Source organism: Alligator mississippiensis, chromosome 3 (genome assembly GCF_030867095.1).
Source record: "Alligator mississippiensis isolate rAllMis1 chromosome 3, rAllMis1, whole genome shotgun sequence".
Classification (NCBI taxonomy): domain Eukaryota; kingdom Metazoa; phylum Chordata; order Crocodylia; family Alligatoridae; genus Alligator; species Alligator mississippiensis.
The window spans coordinates 256,619,035-256,641,482 of NC_081826.1; the positions used below are offsets into that span (position 1 = coordinate 256,619,035).

Consider the following 22,448-nt stretch of genomic DNA (forward strand, 5'->3'; position numbering starts at 1 on the left):
GGGGGGGGTGGGGGTGGAAAGAGAGAGACCACAGCAGGGTAGGTAGCAGCAAGAAGAAGGGAACATGTGCCCTCCCTACCCCGGTAGGGTCCACCCAGGCTCCCCACCAGCACCAGAAGGGGAAGGGGCCCTGCCCTCTGCCCCCCTCCCCCACCATTGTCCAGGGCCCCAGTACACACTAATCCACCTCGGGGAGGGCAGGGGGCATGGATATGGACCTGGAGCCTGTCATTCTTGATGGGCAATTTGGTAGCTGTTCCATAAAATTAATTAGTAACAATGAATGGATGCCAATACAATATTAGGCAAACTTAGCAGTTTCAAAGTTATAATTAAGCAGTCATAATAATGCCCAAGTCAGAAAAAAAACTAGCATGTGGCATCATTAGAGTGAAGTTCAAGCCACTGAAGGAAGGAAGAAAGTTGGTAGAGGTAAATATTGTGGGCAGGAGTATGCTAACAATGCAACAAGAATGAAGAAACATTTAACAACATGTAGAAACTGCCTTGAAAGAGTACAAACCATATACAGAAAGCTAATACAAAGAAGGGGAGGAACAACATCATCTGAGAAAAATCTACTTCAGGAATCCTCTGCAAGTAAACAAATTAATATGTTAAACAACACACAGTTTAGACTAGCATCTATATTGTTGTAAAACATTATTATTTTAAAAGTTATCAACTCTGGACTATTATTTATTTATTTAAAATAGCTGTATCCTGCTTTTCTGCTTGCACTAAGCACCTGAAGTGGCTTAGGCTTAACAATATATTTTTTCAACTACATAATAGATAGTTAACTATTTCAACCTAGCACAGTAAGCTTAGTCCTCTGGCCAATGGCAGAGGCAAGACCATACTTCCCTTTGGCTCTGCAGTCCCAGGGCAACTGAGCAGAAAGTTGAGCAGTTGAGTGTTCTTTCTGGCAGGGAGAGGGGAAGCAAACTCCTTACCGCTTCTTCTTCTCCTTCTGATGGATGAGGCCAGACTAGAATAGGCTAAAATAAAAATCTTTCCCCCCGTTTTGTTGTTTTTGGTAGCTCAAATGAAATAGCAGATTAGCAAAAATGGAAAATGAAAACGTTGAGCTGCCAGGTCTGGGGGAAGAAGCAGCAGATCACTGTCACCAGATATGCGATCCACCATGAGTGCCTGTTCAAGACAGTCAAGCTTTTTATCAAGCTTTGTGGACAAAGTGTCAAAAGAAGATCAAGAAAAGGCACATGAGACATTAGCTCAAGCTATTTTTGCTAGTGGTACACCTCCTTCCATAACTGAAAAAAAAAAAAAAAAAAAAATCAATACTGGAAGAAACATTACAAACTAATTTGCCCAACATATAAGTTACCGTCGTCACGTTACTGCTTATCACATTCTGTCTTGGATAGAGAGTATGACAGAGTTCAAACAATGGTTACTCAAAGGATTGGTCAAGCAGAATCACTGACTGATGTCAGATCGATGGACTGATATACAAGGAAATCCTTTATTGAACATTATGTTAGCAACACGTGAACTAATATTCCTGAAAGCAATAGCTACCCAATCTTCTCGTCATATAGGTGAATACATAGCCAAATTACTGAGTGAAAAGATTGAAAGTGCAAACCCCTCCAGGGTACAAGCCCTTGTAACTGATAACGCAAGTAACATGAAAGCTGCATGGCAAGTATTCAAGGCAAAAGTACTCTCATTTAATAGTATTCGGCTCTCTTGCTCATGGGCTGAATCTTCTGGCAAAAGGACATAGTAAGTGTGGACACAATGGAGACAATATTGGCAAACTGCAAAGCGATGGTGAAGGTATTCAACAATCATCATGCTGCTAATCAGACTTTGAACAAATTACAGAAAGAGAAGTAGGGAAAGGAAAGTGAACTTTTACTGCCAGGAGAAACTAGATGGGGCTCAGCTATAAAGTGTTTACATCGTTTGCTGCGCACAAAGAACTGTTTGCAATGTTCTTTAATAGATTACAGTATCCCAGATTATTTCCATAAACATTCAGAAGCAGATTCTCTGCAACGATGTGTTCTGGGTTCGAGTTCAAGGAGCATTCAATTTGCTACTACCAGTTTCAGTGGCTATCAAGAAACTTGAAGGAGATACACCAAGCCTTTCAAATATTCCAGAGATATTCAGACTGAATGAAAAATCTGAGTTTTTGCCTTCTTCACCTCTACCCAAGAGAAGTAGTAGTAAAACAAATGTTTACTAAGAGATCTGAGTTTTGCTTTCATCGGGCACGTCCACACATGCAAGCACGTGCGCTTGCAGCAGCTCAAATAGAAGTGGTGCAAATCTGAGCCGGGGCTTTTTGCCTCAGTGCACGTGCTCAGACATGCACTTGGTTGTGGAGCAAGTTGTGCCACTTGGGGCAAAATAACCCTGCCTGGCTCCAGCACCTGTGCTGTCCCCAGCAGTATAAAAAGCTGCCCTGTCCTGTCCCCATCCGTACAAAACTTGCCCTGGCAAGCAGCTCAGGGCTGCTCGCTCTCAGGAGCTTCTGGGGTCCAGCCAATTGATACCTGGGGATACTACCCCTTGTGCCAACTGGACTGCTGCAGCAGCATCCCAGATCCATTTTTAAAAATACTCCCAAATCCATGTACACACATGCCCCCCTTAGAGAGAGAGGAGAGAGAGAGAGAGAGAGAGAGAGAGATAAGTTGGGTAATGCTTTATTGGTATATTTACAATGTTAAAGCAATTTGGAAGCCTACCAGTGTCTCTATCATCATGATAAAATAAATTCTAAATACATATGTGTTGTGTGCTTTTGGTTTTCTTCACATATGATGGGTGTGTGATGAGGGGATGTGGTGTTTGCAGAATGGGGGTGAGAAAGGGTGTGTGTGTGTGTGTGTGGAGGGATGTGGGGGGCATTGTAGGGGGACTGCTCAGGAGGAATGGGTCCCCTGGCCCCACAGTGTGCAGCCCCCACAGCACATGGAATACCCCCCTCCCCCCCCGCCCAGGGTCCCAGCTCCCCCCTGGAGGGCCACAGCCCCCCTGCCCAGGGTCTCAGGCACCCTGGAGGACACCTCCCCCCCCCCCCCCCAGGTCTGTTTAGGGGTTGTTGTTTTTTTTAAAAGGGTAGGTGAGTAGCTCACAAGTAATACACTAGGTAACATCTAATCATTACTTTTATTGCAAGGAAAAACATCAACAACACATACTCGGATAATCTTATAACAAGCCTATGAGCTGCGAGCACATCAGGCTGGAGGAAAGGAATTCTACGCTTTATCTCTAGTTATTACTTGATAGGTCTCAGGAACTTTACTCTGCGTCTAGGGTGGCAAGACTACTTCTTTTATCGGGTCTTCAGCTTTGTCTTCTCCAAAGTAGTTCTGTCTAAGGTCTTGTTCTCATGACCTTTATACTTTTTCTGTTTCTCAACTTCATGGGATCTTCCAATCATATAAAGCTTCAAGCCTTTTCACTTTTTACAGATTAGAGCAAGCTTCATCTCATGCTGCAAAGCAGGGTCACTTCGGGCTTTGCTGCGGTTCTCCTCATCAGGATCAAGAGCTAGATGATGTATTCTCCGGGCAGCTAGCAGATGCCACACAGGCGAGGGAGGCGGTGGTCATGGGAGATCTAAACTACCCAGATATCTGCTGGGAGGAGCAGACAGCCAAAACAAGCCGCTCGTGGAGGTTCTTACACTGTGTGCAGGACCTCTACCTAACCCAGGTGGTGTCTAGTCCCACCAGGGGTAGCACCTTGCTTGACCTGGTCTTAGCAACAGGGGATGATCTTGTGGGGAACATGCGAGTTCCTGGTAGCCTGGGAAATAGTGACTACTTACTGAACGTGATCACCATCCAGCGAAGGGTTGGTAAAGTAACTAGTGGGGCTAAGGTGTTGGACTTCAGAAGGGCCAACTTTAGCAAGCTTAGAAGGCTAGTTATTGAGGGGATGCAACTCAAGAACGTAGAGCAAATGGAGGTCCAGGAGGGTTGGAGGTATGTCAAGGGAGTGATCCTTGGGGCTCAAAAGGAGTCTATCCCATTACGTAGGAAGGAAGGCAAGGGGGCAAGAAAGCCCCCTTGGCTGAACAGGGAACTCCAGGACAGTCTGGGGGCAAAGAAAGAGATGTATAGGTAATGGAAGCAGGGAGCAGCCACCAAGAAGGAATATATCTCCCTGGCTCGCTATTGCAGGGAATCAGTTAAGACAGGCCAAGGCGGGGCTTGAGCTCAGGCTGGCTTCAACAATCAAGGACAATAAAAAGTCCTTCTTCAAGTATATAGCGGGCAAAAGGAAAGCTCAGAGCAACATAGGGCCCCTGCAGGACAAATCAGGACAGTTGGTGGTTGATGCAGGGAAAAAAAGCAGAGCTCTTCAATGAGTTATTTGCATCAGTATTTTTATGTACCGACCAAGCCAATTCCCCCCCCACCTCAATCATTGACGGATGTCCACAGGGCACCAGTCCACCTATGGCTAGTTCTGAAATAGTTAAGGAGCTCCTGGAGGGGCTGGATGGGTACAAGTCAGCAGGCCTGGATGACCTCCATCCACGGCTGCTGAAAGAATTGGCCAGTGTCATAGTTGAGCTGCTGGCACAGGTGTTCGAGCACTCGTGGTGTTCCGGCCAGGTCCCTGACGTCTGGAGAAGGGCCAACATGGTGCCCATTTTCAAGAAAGGGAGAAGGGATGAGCCAGGTAACTTTAGACCAGTCAATCTTACCTCTATTCCTGGGAAAATGCTAGAGAAAATAATCAAAGAACACATTTGTGCACACCCAGCAGGGGAAACCAGCACAGGTTTGTCACAGGTAGATCCTGCCTGACAAACCTTGTAGCCTTCTATGACCAGGTCACACACTGCCTGGATGCAGGAGCCGAGGCTGATGTAATCTTCCTGGACTTTAGGAAGGCCTTCGACACAGTTTTGCACCCTATCCTCATTGAGAACCTAGCTGACTGTGAAGTGGATGCCTACTAGGTCAGGTGGGTGGCCAACTGGTTTAGGGACCGCACCCAGAGAGTGGTGGTGAATGGTTCCTTCTCAGCCTGGAGGGAGGTGGGCAGTGGGATCCCGCAGGGTTCGGTCCTTGGACCGATATTATTTAATATCTTCATCAGCGATTTGGACGAGGGTGTGGAGAGCACCCTCTAAGTTCACTGATGATACCAAGTTATGGGGCAAAGTTAATACACCAGAGGGCAGGGAGCAGATTCAGGCTGACCTGGACAAGTTGGATCAATGGGCAGAGAGAAATAGGATGCAATTTAATAAAGATAAATGTAAGGTACTCCACCTGGGAAGGAGGAACCCCCAGTACACGTATAGGCTGGGGAGTGTCCTTCTCAGCAGCTCGGAGGCAGAGAGGGATCTTGGAGTCATAACTGACTCCAAGATGAACATGAGCTGGCAGTGTAACAGGGCCATCAACAAGGCCAATTGCACCTTGTTGTGCATTACCAGGCACATGGCTAATAGATCAAAGGAGATGATGGTCCCCCTCTATGCGGCACTGGTCAGGCTGCAGTTGGAGTACTGTGTCCAGTTTTGGGCGCCGCATTTCAAGAGGGACGCGGGAAATCTCAAGAGGGTCCAGAGGAGGGCCACTCGCATGATTAGTGCCCTTCGTGATAGGCCCTACGGGGGGAGGTTGAGAAAGCTGAATCTCTTCAGCCTTCACAAGAGACGGCTGAGGGGAGATTTTGTGGCCGCCTATCAATTTATTAGGGGAGGTCAACAGGGAATAGGGAAAGTGCTGTTTACTAAAGCACCCCAGGGAGTGACTAGCAATAACAGGTGTAAACTAGTTGAGAGTGGATTTAGGTTAGATATTAGGAAGAAATTTTTCACAGTAAGGGTGGCCAGGATCTGGAATGGGCTTCCAAGAGAGGTGGTGCTATCACCTAGCTTAGAGGTCTTCAAGAGGAGGCTAGATAGTCACTTGGTTGGGGTCACCTGACCTCAGTCCTCTTTCCTGCCAGGGGTAGGAGGTCGGACATGATGATTTATTGTGGTCCCTTCCGACTCTACAATCTATGAATCTATGACCACAGTGGAAGAGAGTTTAACTCTGTTGCAGCAGATGAGTGGACAACCACAACATATCATGCACAGTTCTTTGGGTGTGCTAAAATTAGTGTGTCAATGGTTTTCAGTGCCTTCATTTTTTCCCCTTAAATTTAAACAAACAATGTAAGGTAAGTACATGCTATTGTGCATTGTCTTGACATGTTTACAAGTATTCCAATAAAAATAATTTCTTTCTACATAAAGCTTTGAATTTGTTTGAATATAACATTTAAACCACATTAAGTGTGCTATAATTCATTTTTTTCCTAATCAAATATTTCAGTTCAAATACTTGTGGCTATTGGGACATAAAATTAACATGGGGGTACTTTTTTAGTTGTTTACTAAATGTAAGTCAATAAACATACTAAATCAGATCACGCTCTATTTAGGGCATCGGAAAAATTTCTAATTCAAAATTTTCTGGAAAACACGCATCTCTGGTTGGTCCAATACAAGATATCCTTGCCTCTCATATAATTTCTGGACTATCACAGCTACAACATCACTCTTTCACTACCATTACTTTGATACTTCACAAGTACTTAAAGTGGGACATCGGATTTCTCCCAGGACAAAACCATAATAAAGGTTTTGTCCCAGGAGAAATCTGATGTCAGTTTTTGGCTATGATGTTCAAAAAGGATATAGACAGACTTAACAACTGTATCACCATCAAAGGACGCCAATACAAAGTGTTAGGATGCAATCATTCCAACTGCTTGATCTTGTAATAATACAGGTGTAACAAAATTCTACCAGCTTTAATCCTGCTTCATTCAGGCTCTAAATTAGGATGATTTCGTGAACTTGTATCACTACAAGATCACGTTGAAGTAATAAATACATAATAATGGCTGTGGCATGCTCCTAAGAAACAACTCCCCCTGCCCTTTTAAAGTGTCAAGAAGTGTATTTTTGTCCACACTCAAAGCCAAGAGGGTTTTTTTTTCTTTGCTTAACAGGACCTAAAAAATATACCTCAACTTAAAACAAAGTTTAACCCAATTATCAATTGCTTATACAGAGGACACATGAATGACTAGATGTCTAATGAAGTGATCTAAACCGTGGATAGATGTTACATTTGTAGCATTATCTAGGTCCTTATGCTAAAAAATATAAAAATATATATACATAGATGTTCACACTATCTGTAACACACAAAAATGGCACCAGTGCTTATAAAAAAAAAAAAAGAGTTCATTATTAAAATAAGAACATCTCTGCGGAACTATATTTTTCAGGGTCACATAAATGTCTGTGCAGTGCTACAGGGGTCTCTTGTTTCCCTAGCATCCCGCAGTGCTCCAGCCTCCCTACCCTTCCCTTCCAAGAAGAAAGGGAATAAGCTTGTGCAAATAGGGAAGTATTCGATACAGAGTTGAATTTGGCGATTCGAATCACTGCCCCCATATGATTCGGCTGAACCAGAATTGGAGATTTGCGAATCTCCAAAATCGGTGCCATCGGCCAGGGAGAGGCAGGCACAACCAGGCGGCTGCAGGTTTTCCCACAGCTCCTCTGGCTGTGCCTGCTTCTCCTCAAGCAGGTGGAGCTACAGGAGAAGCCCCCATGGCTGCCCTGCCTGTCTCCACCCCCTGCCCAGCCTCCCAGCACTTAGAAACAGCCCTGCACTTACTGGCTGCAGCAGTGGCAATCAGGGCCTCCGGAGGCTGGTGACAGAACCCCTCCCCCCTGCCGCTCCCCCCTCCCCCCCCCCCACACACAGCGCAGAGCAGTGGGGAGCAGCAGCAGGGATCCCCCCCACCCCCACTTGACACCCATGCAGCAGCTGTTGTATCGCATGGGTGCAGCACGGCTCAGCAGGGCGCTGCATGCTGTCTGGGAGCTGGGGCAGCTCTAGCAGTCAGCCAGAGCCTGGCACCACTCAGCCGCAGCAGCCCCAGCTCCCAGACAGCATGCAGCACCCTGCCGATCCCTCAGAGGCCCTGATCCCCGCTGCTGCAGCCAGAGCACCAAAGATACAGATACAGCCATCGTTTTTGTCATACGAAAGAAGTATGAAATAGATTAGAGTATCAATACATCTGGAGAAAGAGCTATTGCTATTGCTCTTCCTGGAATCTGAGGCCAAGAGCTGGCCAACAGAGAGAGAGGATAAATTAAACTTTACTTGGGGTAAGAAATAAGCAGCATAAATGTGAAGATAAACCTGAAACTGAGTGTACTACTTATTTCTCCATTTCTGCTGTAGTTGAGACTCCTCATAAAATTTGCATGGCTAGAGGCAAAGTGCTTGATTAAGTAAAGTCGCTCACATTCTTTGCAGAGATCCACTAAAGCTGAATGGGCCAAATTTATCACCAACTTAATTGAAATTGCATCCTGTCATATACCAGTCACCTTGTCTTCTCAGAGTAGCAGCCACAGAAATGAAAGTGAAATGACCTTTTAGCTTATAATATAATGCTCATCAACTTAATCTGGCACAAAATATTTGGCGATATGCCTACTGTATTACAAATTCTAACTATCTTTAGAAAAGGAATTATCCCACCCAGATACAGCAAGCATTTACTGCACTTCTTTTTCCTTTATAGGAGAAAGACACCATTAACATAAAAGGAGGGTGATAATATTTACTGATAAAACAGCTAACACTGAGTACACCAAGTGAATCAATCATTAAAAAAAAAAAAATAAAAAAAATTTCCTGTGACTAATGCTCTCTTTCACAGATAACTTCTAAGGCTATGACCCTATGCAATGCATCAACACAGCAACTTGAAAATTTGATGGTAAAATTATGTTAAAAAAAAAACAACCCCCCCCCCAAGAATGTTAAATGACTGATGGATGTTCTGCTCATTAAGGCTTAGGCATAAGCAATACCTTAGTTTAAAAGCAAATCATTAAGTATAAACAATAAGTTTCTTGATCTCAAGTTTCTCACTTTTTCAACTTATTGCTGGCTTGCACTTGTACTCTACTAGAGATAACTGAACTGCAAGGTCTTCAACAGACTTTTTTTTTTGGATTGTTTATGTTTGATCATGCAATCTGTCAAAGTATTTTCCTTATACAGCATGTTAAAACACTTCATGAGAGATCCCAACCTGTAAGTGCAATACACTTTGGGTTCTGCTAGTTTTCAATCAAAAGATCTGTATCCAAGAAGCTGAAAGTATACAGTGCCTTTATACAGACTAATGAAGCGCTAAGGAAGCCCCTGCATAAATTATATTTTGTATTTTACTGAAACTGCAACATTGTTAATATACATCAGTTTACACTATTTTTAACTGTGTTGGGTTTGAAAAGAGGCATCTTACCATTTAAGAAAGTGAAACCTAATGGAGTTTAGTTATTCAATACATAAAATAACATAATGGGGGAGGGAGGGATTCAAATCTCACCTATTTTACTGTTGATTTGTATTTTATCTCTAACAAAGGATTGCAAAATTAGACTTTCACTTTGTGGTCACTTTATTTTATACCATAACTATTTGAGTGACATCTAGTGGTGCTATTCAGTATTACTTTCCAAGTCTACCAGGCCAGTGATTCTCAAATCAGAGCATTTAAAATCCTTTCAAATATGCAGTGGGGTTCACATGTCGTTCACATGATAAACCCAGAGATTTCACACATGAATTTACCTGTTGCTGTCTGAGTTCTTTGTGAGAGGCAAGGATTTCTTAGGATGATATATTTTATTGGACCAACTATGTAGTTGGGATAAAGTCAGACAAGCTTTCAAATGCAAGACATCCTTCCCCAGGTCTGATCACAAGGAGTCAAGCACAGCATAGCTGACTGAGATAGAAACATCCTGCTTTGATTCCTACTCCACAGTTCAACAGCTGTGCCATTACTTTGAGGCAGCTGAAGGAGTCAGTTGACTTAATGGTTCAGTGCTCTTCACTCCACAGGTGTTATCAATCATCTCTCCTTTTTAATAGCCTTGATGTTCTTCTAATCAAGCTAACTTTCCTTAAGTGAATTTTTTCTGTCAACTAGGTGTTTCTGGTCTCTGTCCTCCTATTTCACAGGTATAGAGACTCTTTAGCTCTTTTCAAAAACCACAGATCCACTCATGGAGACAAGTCTTCAGGAACAGCTAGGGTTTCAGCTTTTGTTAAGCAGAAAAGGGAAGGTGAGCCAGCTGAAGATTAGGCTCTGTCCCTGCTCTATTCAGCCATAGCCCTGGAAAAATCTGTCTCTCTATAGTCTGTTTTTCAAAAGCAACCTGTGTATTATATTCTAGTAGATATGTGAGAAAATATGGTATTTAAATTAATACAGTAATCATTACTATAGATTCCACAAGGATATGCAAAACACATTTATTTTATGATTACATTTGGAAATGGAGGTGGGATGGACACATAACTATTTGCCTTTTTTTAAACAAATCACCTGTGAATGAGCTCAGACTAAATTTCTGTAGTCTTATGCATCTACCACTGTGCATTCGATCCTTCTATTTGATACCATCTTCGAAATGGTTACATTATACCAACTAAAGTTGCAAAATAAATAAATAAAATCTTTATTGTATTTCTTTCTTTATAAAGGTTGGTGGTTTAATAAAAGATATTGCCCCTAGCACACTGACTGCTTGTACTTTTAGACAAACACTGCTACAACCTTTATCTCTGAAGTAATGATAAAACTGCTTGGCATAAAAACTGGAACCTTTTTTCAAGGAAACTAGTAACACTCAAATCTGACACCATGTAGAAGTTATCACACCTCAAAAGGTAAGTCTGCCCACCCCCCCCTTTGCTAAATCCCAGCACCATACCACAAACCATACACATGCTCCCAAGAAAACCTGTTTAATGTTCACATTCACCCTGCAAAGTGGCAACAGCTCAGTTTCTGAATAATTAGTTCTGGTATTGTGGGCAAATACTGTTCTCTGTAGTGATCCTCTTCTATTCTTCTCCTCAGATGAGTTTGCCACCATAGCAATGCAATTCCTGTCCCTAATATTCACCTTTTACCCAAACGTTACATAGCTTTCTCCTTTGCCCTTCACTGGCACATTATATGTGCTGCCTCAAATTTCCCAACAAGCACAAGAAAAAGTTAGCTTTAGTTACATACACATACAATATTTCTTATTTCATATGTTCCTGACATGTTCATTTTAAGGCATGATGGGACTTAATCCACGATCCCAACAATTTCACCTCTTGCCACACCACACATGCATGGCAGGATACATGATTTTGGGCTCAGGGATTAGAACCCTATCACACCTATTTGCCAGTGCAGAGGGAGCCCAGGATCATGATTAATGTGATCATGCAGGTTTAAATCTGGGTGCCAACAATTAGCAGTACCAAGACCTGTAACCAGCCCCAGCCAACAACCAGTTGATTGTCAGAACCCCAGCTGGGGGTACACACAGTTTTTAGAGGTCCCAGGGCACAAGGACCCTGAATTAGGCTGCTGCAACCAAACCCCAGGGTCCTCATGTGCTGGGAGCTGTAAAAACCCCACCTGCCACCCAGCTGGGGTAAATATAGTCTAAGAGTCATCCATTTAACCACCTCCAATTATATTGGTTAAACAGTTAACTGATACCTCAATATCTAGTTTAGTGACCCTGGGCAGGAACAGCCCCAGCTCCTTGCATCTTTACTGTGTGCCCAGCACTGTGCAGACCCCAGGCTGCTGGCATGGAGCTGCAGGCAAGGGGCAGAAGGGCACAGCCAAGCCACTTGGGGGTGCTGCCCAACTGTAGAGCTGCAACTTCCCCTCACCCCACAACAGGCAGGGGCTGGAGTTGGGGCTGTGGATGAATCCAGGACTGTGGACCTTATGGTCTGATGACTGGGGAACTGGCTCCGTGGTTGGACCCAGAGAGGGACAGTTGATGGAACCAAGTCAAGATGGCACATGGTAACCAGTGCTGTCCCCCCAGACTCAGTACTCTGACCAGTACTCTTCAATACATTCATAAATTTTCTGGACTTGGATGTCAGAAGCGGACTGGCTAAGTTCACAGACGACACCAAATTATGGGGAAGTGCAGTCACGCTAGAGGATAGGCTGGCAATTCAGGCCGAACTGTACAGGTCTGCAAGGTGGGTGGATAAAAACCTGATGACATTCAACATGGAGAAATGCAAGGTGCTCTACCTTGGGAGAAAAATCCACATCATACTTATAGGCTTGGCAGTGCTAGACTCACTAGCACCGTGACCAAGAGACACTTGGGGATCACGACTGACCACAAGATGAACATGAGCCATCAATGAGATGCCACAGCCAGCAAAGCAAACAAAACTCTGGATTGCATCTACTAATGCATCTCAAGCAAGATCCAAAAAGTCATCCTCCCGCTTTACTTGGCCTTGGTGAGAACGCAACTGGACTACTTACTGCATCCAATTCTGGGCTCCACACTTTGCAAAGAATGTGGAGAAGCTTGAGAGAGTCCAGAAGAGGTCCATGTGCATGATTAGAGGTCAGGAGACTGGGCCTTATGAGGAGAGGCTGAGGGACATGGGACTCTTCAGCCAGGAGAAGCAAAGGCTCAGGGGGGACTTGGTGGCAGCCTATAAGTATGCAAGGGATGTGCATCAAGAACTGAGAGAATGTTTGTTCACCAAAGCACCCCAAGGGAAGACAAGGTCAAATGGTCAGAAACTGCTGGAAGACCATTTTAGACTGGGCATAAGGAAAAGCTTCTTTACCGTCCGAGTCTCCAGAGTTTGGAATAGACTCCCTGCAAAAGTGGTATAAGCACCTACTCTGAATACGTTTAAGGAACACTTGAATGCTTATCTTGCTGGGGTGATCTGACCCCAGCTGACTTTCTGCTTCTTGAGGAGGAGGCTGCACTCAACGATCTCACAAGGTCCCTTCCAGCCTAACGTCTATGAAATCTATTAAACCTCTCCCATGTCCGGATCCCACCACCAAGGGGAGGGAGGAAGGGGCCGGGCCCCCCCACAGGAGTCAGGTGGAGTCTTTTTGCCATAGCAGTGAGACTCCTAGCCATGCAGTGGAGCCTGGACAGAGCCTAGAAGGCTCCTCTGCACTGCCGGGGCAGGCCCTGCCCAGCTTGCTCCAGGGGAAGGGTCCAGTCCCAGTGCAGAAAGACTCTGCCATGCACACACTTTGTCCTTACCCCTCCCACCTGTGGTGCCAGGGCCATGCAGGGCCTGACCTAGCCCTGAGGCAGGGCTGAGCAAACAGTTGGTTCAGCCCATAGAGGCACTGCAGCAGCCAGAGCAGGTGGCACCAGGTCTGAGGGGGTTGCTGCCGGCCACTTGTGCAGTGGCCCAACAGGGAGCTCAGCAGAGCATTAAGACTGCAACAGCAGCCTACTGGGCTGGAGCAGCTATGCTGCCACCCCTCAGAAACACGCAGCAAAAAGTGAGATTGAAGGCGCTGCTGCACCATGAACTACTGCCATGACTTAGGCAGGTCCCTTGTCATAGGCCAGCCCCAACTGGCCAAGCATTTAATTTAAGACCCAAAACAAATAAGCCAAAGTTGTCACATATTATATATAGAATAATTTTGTCGCTCATTTACTCTATTATCATGCCTTAAATCAACTTCCACATGTGGCCAAGTTATTATTCAAGGTGTGATTAGCCTGCTAATCATGTCTTGAATGCAACGTGTAAGATGCCCTGGAATTGATTAGTTTGTAGATTGTTACTTGGTCATATCTACTCATTCAAGCCTAAGTACATTCTGAAAGGACTCTTCAATTCAGATGCCTTCACCAGAGGGCCACAGGATCATATTGATTTCAGAGAAGTCAAAAAATCTTTCTGTAAGTATTTTTCAATGTGTTTGCTTATTTTAGATTCATTCAAACTTCCAGTGCAAAACTACACTGAAGCCCAAGTGTCCATACATGCATCACTAGGAAGCAGAGAACTCTTTATAGTTAGAAATCACTAGGAAACATGCTTTGAAAGGCCCTCTATGAGATCTCGTTATTTGTTTTTTATGCTTGCACGTATCCCATCTGATCCACGTAGACATCAGAGACTGGTATCCTTCAAGCTTTCAAGAGAAGTGAAGAAAAAAAGAGCAATTGTTTTTCATCCAATTGTCTTGGTCTAGTATAGATATAGATGAGCCTTTGGGATTGGAATCAAAATCAGGTTTACTGAGAGCTCTTGGGGACAGCCAACACCACAGCAACAGTATGTCCTAGCCAGACACACACTTCGGGCTTATGCATTAAGAGCCTATCCAGATGCTCAAGCCCCTCTGATATAAAAGTTTTAAACAAAAAGTTTGTAAATTCAAGAAGCAAAAGAACCTGCAAGCAAACCAGGAATTAGCTTCACCTTGAAATCTAAACACTACATCAGTGCTTCCCCTTTTTCCTCAGCACATCCCCATTTAAACACTTGCAATTTTTTGCAACCCCAAAATGATGCAGACAAGATCAATGCCCTCTCCCCTTGCAACCGGCAAAGCCGGAGGGGGATTGATGCAGGCTGTCAAACTGCTGGCAGGGTAGGGGTTAAAAGCTGAGCCTGGCCGGCTAGTCAGGTGACCGGACAGGGGCAAGCCAGAACTATAAAAATCCTGGACTTAGCAGTAGTTGGGGCCAGCAGCCAAGGGGGAAGGAGTTTGTGTATAAGAGCTCCACAGAGAGTATCAGTGACTGGTTCACCTGTTGTGTGGGAGGGGAACTACTGAGGACTCTCAGAGAAGCGGTAGCCCCAGAAGAAGAACCATAACAGACGGTGGGAAGCAGAAGCACAGAGCCTGGAAAACTGTAAGTTGGCATGCTGCCTTCTTTAATTATTTTTTTTTTTGTGGTGGTTATAGCCCATGGACATACTGTTTATATTTTTTGATTGACTGACACCAGTGGTTTGTGGTTGAGGCTGTAGGGGAGAAGGAGGCCTCATTAGTGTCTTGGGTGCAGTCATAAAAGGCCAAAGGGCCTAGTGCATTACAGTGTACAGCCATATAGGTCCTGTAGCTCAGAACTGGTTGTAGGGTTTTTAAGCCAGGTTCCAGCGTGGGGGATCTCGGCTGGTAGCCTGAGCTAAAGGAAAGGGCGCCTTTGTGCAGTGGGAGCTTTGAGCCGCTGCCCAGACTGCAACTTGCAGCCTGCTGGCTCTGTGCCCAGCGGACAGGCCTCTGAGCTAAAAAGCCTGGGCTCCACACTGAAAACAAAAAGGAGGGCCATGGGCCCCAAGAGGATTAAGGAGCTAGAGCCTCAGAGTCTAACCCTATCTGGTGGGTTTAAACTGATAGACCTAGCTAGAGAAAGATGGGGGACAAGGTCCATGGTGGCTGAAAACCCCAACACAGAATTACAATAGGCAGTCTCCCGTGTGTAAGAACATCTAAATAATATTTACATCAACACGTGGCAGGTGAGTAAAGGCGGGATACGAGATGAACAAGAGAAATGAAACATTAAAGGGACTTCAGGGGTTCCCCTCATAGACAAAGAAAAAAAAAATGCTGCTGGGGGAGGGCAACCTGTTACATCGGTACATTGGCCAGGAAATTAACCCGGGCCTCCCATGTAGCAGACGAGAATTCTACCACTGAACCAATGTAACAGGGGGCTTCCTCGGGGCCAGTCTACCAGTGGCCCGCACACCTGTTTCTGGGCCAACTGCCCGCCTTCTTTCCTGCCATGCCTTGATGATATACAATTATGATCTTAATTAGATAGGAGGCTGCCCATTTCTTGCCCCGATGCCAGGGGGCGCTATCTGCGGCTCAGGTCCTCCCCTACACTGCAGCCCAAGCCTCACAGATGGCATCCACAGATCTTATCACCGGCCCCCACACTGGGCCCCAGAATCCTCCAGTCTGGACCCTTACCAGATTCATCTCATCAGGTGGCCTACTTCACCTTCATTCTGGGCTTCCTAGCTCCCTGAACTTCTCCCCCTTTCAGGCATGTTCCCTCTGGGACCTTTGGCCACACAGGCCCTGGCCTCACTTCCAAGGCCAGTCAGAAACCCTAAGCCCTTAGCTCTGGGCATCTCTCGTGGTGGGCCCCTGGCCCTTTTGACCCTTCCAGTCCTGGCCCCAGCATTAACCAATCGAAGGATTTCAAGTCAGGTCTCTGAGCCTCTAGCCCCCACTCTAACTTGGGTCCACCTTCTTGACCCTTCTATGGGGTAACCCACCCAGTTGTGGGAGCTGGGTTTATTAAGGTGCCCCAATCTGCCTTTCACCAGGGTGGTAACTGGCCTGGCATCTCCTGGAGACTCCCACACCACTGAGAGCCCCGCCAGGCCACCCACTCCTGGCAAGGTGCAGTTTTAGGTCATGCCCAGGACCAGAAGCCTCCAAACAATCCCCTTAAGCTCCTGCCCTTATCTCCAGGATGATGTATGCAGCCTTGCAGCCAGGTGATGTTACTAACTGCTTGCCAGCAACAAGTTGTTCTGTTTATATAGGTAGCCAGAGATCTAAAATGGCCACTGCAATCAAGCAACTGCTGGCTGCTTGGCTCAGTCCTTAAAGTGGCAGGCACCAACAGTGCCCTGCCACACTCCCCTACTCATAGACTTACCTGGAGGGAGCTGTGGGAGCTGCTCTCCATGCTGCCATGTGCATGCGCTCCCTGCCCAATTGCCCTCCTCCTGTTCCCACAGCTCCTTGCAGGCTGGAATTCTGCCATTTTCCATTGTTTTCCTGAGACTTTCATCATAAAAGTCATCAACATTGTTGTCTTTGACCCCATTTATCGTTGTGACCTCAAGTGGGGTCATAACCCCAAGGCTGGGAACCGCTGCACTACAATCAAGGAGATTCTGACTCTTGGGTCTTAGGCACTTAGTACAAGAGAAGTCTTACCATAAAGTAATGAATTTCCACATAGCAACATATTGGAGGTATATTGAAGCCATGCAGCTTAAGCACTGAGTTACAGCATTTGAAGTTTTTGGGGGTTTGTTTGGGTTTTTTTGGTGGCACAGACAAGCCAACCCTGTTTGTGAGACCAACTGCCAATGCCCACTTCTCAAGTTATCCATTTTGGTTCTTTAATGGACTGCAATCAGTAAGAATTCTCTCTTCAACAAAGGCATTCAACTAGCTTCGACTCTCTGTGGCCCTTCAGCTTTGGATCTAGCAGCATTTATGTATCTTTTCAGAACTGTATTTGATCACAATTCCTTAGAAAAAAGGTTTCTTTTTCAGTGCATCTAGAATTAAAGTGTAGTCAAACTTCAGTGGTGTATTTGGTAGCCGTGTTGGTCCAAGACAAAGACATACAGAAAACTAGAACTCTTGGTTCCAAAATGATACCTTTTATTAGACCAACTGGAAAATGGAATCATTTTGGAACCAAGAGTTCTAGTTTTTTTTTATATGTAAAACTTCAGTAGCTTTCTGTGAAGAATTACTTTTTGCCCAAAGTAGTCACATATGCTGAGAATTTCTTTTCTCTGTTGTGGGTCACTCACTCCATTTACGTTAAGGTTGAGATCCCTTCAGTGCATTGAGGTTCTATAGCTTAGACACTTCCCCAGCAATATAGGCTTCTCAGCTTCTTACCATAAAGTAATGAACTTCCACATAGCAACATTTCAAGGTATACTGAGGCCATGCAGCTTAGGTACTGACCCAGAGACACAATTCACAACTGAAGCACCAAAACACGTTCTCCACATTGAAACACTGACAAAATCCTTCAGAGGTCAGTCATGATGGTACCAGAAGACAGCCATCCTCCATAACTGAAATACAAATATAGCATTACTCCACATGCGAGTAAAAGGAATAACTGTCTTGCCACAGACATGTTCAATACTGCTGAGTATAACTGGAATGATGTAGTGCTGTAGCAACCAGTGGCACTTGTAAAACAAGCTGACTGCTTCCAAATACATTGCTCCATAGGACAGAGTCATCTCTGAGGCTTCATCAACAGTACCTCTAATTCTGCTTACTTGAAGTTTGATAGTCAAGGCACTGAACTAATGCTGACAAGTGCTCACAAGGCAGGACCATCAGTCGAGACCCTATCTGTCAGGTACAGATACAGTGTCAGCCCATGACAAAGCCACTGATGCTTCACAGCCTGAAGTAAACATCGCTGACACTTAGCTGCTTCAAACAAGCTTGTACTGGATGCAGTGCTTTATTCCCACATGTGAACCAGGACTACTGATGTCTAACGATAACCTGGTATGGAAGACAGTGCTGTCTCTTGGCTCTTCAGTTGCACAGAGGAAGGAACCAGGAACTTCAATGCCGTGACGACGAGCATGTAGTATGTCCAGTGTCTCTACAATGAGGCCAACTCGAGTGATCTGGGTTTAATTTCTTGCTCTACTACTGCTTTGCTCTGTGACCTTATACACTTAGCCCATGTGTCAGTTTCCTCATCTGTAAAATGGGACTAATGATACTGACCTACATTAATCACTTCAACATCTCTGGATGGAAAAATACCATAAAAAGCTACATATGATTAATGTCATCTTGACACCATATTAAAGAAGGTCAGAAACATGACTCCAAAGGGGTCCATAAAGCTGTGTGAAATGGCATGCAAGGCCTGATCCTATTTTACCCAAGATCACTTCTAGGTGTTTATTATTTCATCTTCCTCAAGTCCATGAAAAATAGTTATTTGAAGAGGTGGACAGGTCCTCCTCTTCCTCATTACATATTATATGTTTGTAAGGGCTTGAGGGCAGCCCTGCCACTGTTGCCACTGGAAAGCAAGCGTGACAGGGCTGCAGTGAAAGTAGGCGGGTGGAAGCTTCCCAATAAGCCCTTGACCCTGTAGACAGCTTGTGGATGGCAACAGCTAAAAAAATCAGGCAAGCTCGTCAGTAAGCCTATCCTACTCATTGACAAGCTCCCCTGAGGGCTCGAGAGCTAAGGAGCCTCCCTCTGTTGCCCCCTGGCTAGAGAACATCTCTCTGTGGCAACTTCATCATGCTCCAGCCAGAGAGCTATGCATATGTACATGCCCCATAATGATTTTTTTTTTTTTTTTTTTTTTTGAGGTGCAACAAGCTTTGTAGTCCACTTATGAACCCAATCGGTAGAATAGGATCTAACTCGTAGTCACTGTATTAAAAATGTTACAGTGGCATAAAAGACAAAGATATGCATGAATAATCCAAGTCCCCACACCACATTTCTATTTTGGATTTTAAATGGCATCCATATGGGAGATTGTTTTGAATAGACTTAAGCATAGTAGGGATGGCTACTCAAAGCATAATATGATCAGTCTCAAACTTGGATCCAAGACACCTTTCATCTACAAGTCATTAAGGAGAAGCATTGCCTATGCAACAGGTCAAGGAAAAAAAAAAAAAAAAAAGAACGCACACTCATTCCTTCAGAGTAGAAGTCTTAGCACCTAAAACTGTATATTGCTGGAAGAGCCTGGTTTCCACTGTCAGGCAGTCCTCAGACTTAAAACACAGTTTTCAGGAACCAATTGCATTGTAAGTCAAAATGTTGTAACTCGGAACCAATTTTCCCATAGGAACAGTGTTACAAATGGGTGAGTGGTTCCTTTATGACTGTCAATACTGTGTGCAGCTGGTAAGTGGTGGAAGGGGAGGGAGAAGGGAGGCGGGGGGGGGTGGGGCAGGAGATCGAACACCAACCCCATGGTGAGGGAGGGATTAGGCTGGGGCAAGCACTGCTCAGCTGGGGCCAGGCGGGCATGAGGAGAGGGGGACAGCAGCTCCTGCTGCTGTGTGCTGCTCATCTGGCGGTTGCTGCTGCTGCTCCTGCCGCTGGTCCAGGAAAGCATGGATGGGGCATGCGCCCCCAGATCTGCGCAGGGTGGGGTGGGCAGGGCTGGGACTGCACCACGAAGGCAAGAGCAAATTATCATGTGGCTGCAGTCCCACCATAGCCCCTGCTCTGCCGCCCACCCTGATCTGGGGGCGCACACCCCTCCCCATACCTCCAAAGCTGCAGCTTGTCGGGGGGGGCGTGGGGAGCAGCTCCCACTGCTGTGTGCTGCTTGTCTGGAGGTAGCACAGAAGCTCCACCCCATGCCCATCCCCCCCCAGGTGGGCCATCGGTGGAAGGGCATGGGGGGGGGGCCTGTGCCCGCAGGGGCTATGGGGTGTGGGGGGTCTGTAGCCACCAGGAAATTTCCTGTAGCCCCTGCCACCCACTCAGAGCAGTCTCCTACAGCCCTGGCCTCTGGCCTACCTCCCACCCCACACAGCCCCAGCTGGGCAGCACTTACCTCGCCCCAGTCCCAGTTCCTCCCTCACCATGGGAGCATTGATCTGCCCCCCCACACCTCTTCCCTTCCCCCTCCCACTACTCACCAGCTGCACGTATTATTGACTGTCATAAAGATGAAACCCACATCGGAATGTAGAAACAGGTTGTCAATTTACAAACGTTGCAAGTGATGTTTGTCGCAACTCGAAGTCGTAAGTTGAGGGCTGCCTGTACTGCAACATGCTACAAATCACACAAGACAATCAATCTATCTACTTCTAACACTGCAGTCTCTTGTCAAACAACCTTTGTTGATAGTATAGGATGGATGTTCCAATGCTCAAGGATGGTGATTTTGATGGTAATGGCATAACACATCTTGACAGTAATGTGGTACATGGAGCGTTCATATATCAGTTCAAAATGTGGCTTCCATGATCTTTGGAGGATATCTACCGCAAAAACTTGTAGATGGGAAAAAAGTTGTCATCAGTACAAGATACTGAAGATAATTTGATCCATTACACTGGATTTTAATCTCTGAAGAATTAAATTTTCATCATTTAGGGCTGCCAAAGATTTGCTGAAGTCACTTCTCTTTCATGCAGCAAACAATGCCAGGGTATAAGAAACTGCAGAGCCCCACCTTCTTACAGTCTGTCATCACAGCCTTCATAAAGCTGCCACATGAATGTTTAGCAGAAGTTAATGGAGTGCTCCATGAAGGTACCTTTCAGAAATCAAAACAGTAAGTTTTTTTAATCAAGCAAAAAACACCAGCAGGTCCTAAACAAGAATGCCTTGATATCCAAAGAGTTTCCATTTAACAAGCAGCTCAAAGGAAGTGGAACACAATAAAGCACTTTGAGATCCTTGTTCATGAGATCTCTGCTTTTCAGTGTGCTAGATATGATTGAAAAAGTGTAGGCAGATGAACTAAAACCCTTTGTCCTGTTGATGTTAGAGTAAGGTACTGGAAACTTATGGAGTTTAGAGCTCCTGCTCACCCAACAACTGTATAACTCCAACGGGGGAAAGAATTAAAAAAAATAGTTCAAGTATAACTGCATCTTTTCAGAGTCAATTTGACTTGTGGTTTCATCAACACCTTGGCTCCAATTAAAGGATGTGTAAGTTAGCCCAGTCAAAAGAACCTGGATCTCATTGACCATGCTGATGTAGCAGCTATGGGAAAAGACATTTTAATGATGATGTATTATATAGAACATACAGATAGTAGTTCAAAAAGCAGCTTCCATGAGCTCTGAAGGATATCATCAAGGTCTAATTTCAGAGTTGGCTCTAAAGCTGTCATTGTGAATGTGATCAAAGAGGAGAGTCAGGGTTTCTAACCTACCTTACAATCATATTGTAACTTTTCCTAGGAAAAACATAGATGTTGAGTAAGTTACGTGCATCTGACTAGTTCTAGCTCTCAGTTTGAGAGCAACATAACCAACCTCTAGTTGCTGACATCTCTGCAATATTTCCTCATCTCCTGTACTAGATGAATAGTCCAAAAATTCTATTCTTCTACATTTGGAAAACTGCTTTGTATAGCTTTTGTTGCTCTGCAATAAATGAGCCTACGGGTTTCTGGTGATAACCTTCAAGCCTCCAAGTCCTTAAAAACAGATATCCAAAGTGATGCATTTAGAGAAAAGAACATAGGTTTATTTTTTGTTTGTTTGTTCACTTGTTTTTGGTGTTCTTAACTGCTTCATCACATCCCCCAAGAGACCGAAGTGGGAAAAGTAGAAATTATTACCGTGTCCTAACCTATTGCATATTTACTACTACTACTCTTTCTCCTGCAGCTATTTCACTTAAAGTTTGGGAAGCTACTTAGTGTCTCTAAAGAGCAAGAAATAAAGTATACTGGAATCTTTTCCATTGCAGAAGGGGGTGATTTACCAGGGCCTCAAAAGGCCAAGGATACTTGAATACCAAGGAAGCTCTGTTTTGCCTCGGAGACAACCTCTTTGAAAAGAAATCTAGTCAATGACAGCCTTCAGAGATGCAGAATTAAATGCAAGTACTTTATTCTTTCAGCCCTTTAACCTCGTTGCAAGAACAAATGACAAAAAGGAGTGCATCACTTATAACAGGGATCCTCTCGTTTTCTCTGTTTAAAAATGGTAAGTACTCCGATTTTTTTTTTTTTTTTTTTTTTTTTTTTAATTCTCCGATTTGAAAAGCCCAAAATAGAAAAACATGGATATATATGTAGGCAGTCCTTGACTTACAATGTTCAT

General features: G+C 44.9%; 1 protein-coding gene across 2 annotated transcripts in view; it reads right to left on the reverse strand.

The window, feature by feature from the left end:
• Positions 1-22,448, reverse strand: part of AP3B1 (adaptor related protein complex 3 subunit beta 1) — a 287,301-nt gene that overhangs the window by 256,894 nt on the left and 7,959 nt on the right. The gene's annotated exons all lie outside the window — the stretch shown is intronic.